Source organism: Humulus lupulus, chromosome 2 (genome assembly GCF_963169125.1).
Source record: "Humulus lupulus chromosome 2, drHumLupu1.1, whole genome shotgun sequence".
Classification (NCBI taxonomy): Eukaryota; Viridiplantae; Streptophyta; class Magnoliopsida; order Rosales; family Cannabaceae; genus Humulus; species Humulus lupulus.
Genome location: NC_084794.1, coordinates 277145274 through 277147486, shown reverse-complemented (window position 1 = coordinate 277147486; position 2213 = coordinate 277145274). Strand labels below are relative to the sequence as shown.

General features: G+C 40.7%; 1 non-coding gene across 1 annotated transcript; it reads left to right on the top strand.

Annotated features, from left to right (window-relative positions):
- Positions 1–1206: 1206 nt before the first annotated feature.
- LOC133820269 (small nucleolar RNA R71) lies at positions 1207–1310 on the top strand. Its single transcript, XR_009886690.1, has one exon. It is a non-coding gene; the product is annotated as a small nucleolar RNA R71 (small nucleolar RNA).
- Positions 1311–2213: the final 903 nt, after the last annotated feature.

Genomic DNA, 2213 nt, shown 5'->3' with positions numbered 1-2213 from the left:
GCCTTATCAAAGGACGACCCTCCAATAGTGCATGGTATAGTAAAGCTACCCGGATCTTTCACCTTTTGAGGCAACTTCTTCTGTAGGATGGCGCTGCATTCTTCTGTTAACTTCACAGTTTCAAAGTCTTCTAATCTTCTTTTCTTAGACATAACTTCTTTCATGAATTTCACATAATTAGGCATTTGCTCAAGAGCATCTGCAAAGGGAATGTTTATGTGAATTCGTTTGAAGATTTCTAGAAACTTTGCAAACTGTTCATCTAATTTCTTCTTCTGAAATCGTTGAGGGTATGGAATGGGAGGTTGATACACTGGAAGGCTATCTTTCTTCATGTCATTCTGGTCACTTCCACTCTGCTTCTTGGCTTGCTCTTCTTTGTCTACCTCTCGTACCACTGGCTCAACTTTCTTCTTTGAACTAGCTTGAACATCACCCTCTTTAAGCACCTTACCACTTCTCAAAGAAACTGCTTGGCATGATTCCTTTGGATTTACCACAGTGTCACTAGGAAAACTTCCCTTCTGATTCGAATTCACCGCATTAGCTAATTGCCCCACTTGAGTCTCAATTTTCTTCATTGAAGCACCCATGTTAGTCATATGGGTTTCTATATTGTCGAGTCTTGCTTCATTCTTTCCGAACCTCTTGTTAGACTCCAAAATAAAAGTGCCCAAAATGTCTTCCAACGACTGCTTTTTCTCTTGTTGCGGTTGAGAATTGAATCCCGGAGGTGGTTGCAGCACATTTTTATTATTGGCATAAGAGAAATTCTCATGGTTTCGCAATCCTGGATGATAATAATTAGGCATGTTGTTGCTTCTGTAATTATTGGGGAAGGAGCGGTTTGCCATAAATTGGGCTTGTTCTGGACTCATTTCTTGCCCCTGCATTGCAGCAGCCGCTGCTACACTCTCCATAACCGTTGGATTATTTTGCGCTGATAGAGCAGCCATTTGGGTTTGTAGAGCAGCAATTTGGGCATTCAAGGCTGTCATTTGATCAACTTCATACAACCCAGCAACTTTCCTTGGTCCTGACCTCTCATTAGGCCACTGATAACTGTTGGTGGCCATTTCCTCCATCAAAGTGAAGGCTTCATCCGCTGTCTTGGCTAATAGAGCACCCCCTGCAGCAGCATCAACTATTGTTCGTGTTGGAGCGTTCAACCCTTGATAAAAAATCTGAACTTGCATCCAATTTTGATAACCATGTTGTGGGCAACGTCGTAATAATTCCTTAAACCTCTCCCAAGCCTCATAGAATGGTTCTTGATCTAACTGTCGAAATTGTCCAATATCGCTGCGTAACTGGGCTGACTTGGAAGGAGGGAAAAACTTAATCAGAAACTTTCTTGCCATCTCATCCCATGTCGTAATTGTTCCAGGCTGCAAAGATTGCAACCAACTCCTGGCTCTTTCCCTCAAGGAGAAAGGGAAGAGACGCAATCTGATGGCGTCATCAGTAACGCCATTCATCTTCACTGTGGCACATACCTCCAGAAATATGGCCAAGTGAATGTTGGGGTCTTCAGTAGCTAGACCCCCAAACTGATTTTGTTGCACCATGTTGATTAGTGCAGGTTTCAGTTCGAAGTTGTTGGCAGCAATGGCTGGATTTGCTATTCCAGTGAGATTCTCATTCACAATAGGCATGCAAAAATCACGCACTGCCCGCTGCGCTGGATTAAGAGGAGCCCCAGCAGCTGCTGGTTGATTGTTATTATTGCCATTGCCACCGTTGTTGTTCACCCCGTTGTTGTCCATATTAAGCTCTTCAGCCCTTTTCTTTGTTCTCAACTGACGGAGTGTGTGCTCAATTTCAGGATTCAGAGGCTCAACAGGTGTAGAACTCCTAGTCCTTCGCATATACTGAGAACACAAGAACAATCTATAACGTTAGTAACAAAATAAATAAAAATCTAATTTAAAATCAAGACTTAAAGTTTCAATATTAGTAAAATTAATTTTAATCCCCGGCAACGGCGCCAAAAACTTGATACAAATTTTTCTACCGCAAGCGTACGGTGTATTGCAATATAGTTTTAAATTAAAAGATGTCGAACCCACAGGGATTAAATATTAAATTCACTAATTACTACTACTGTTAAGTCTATAATTTTAATTAGAAAAGCCAATAAATAAATTAACAATTAACTAAAGAATATGAAATAACAAAATAACCAATTCAAATGCTCTTGGAAATTGATTAAA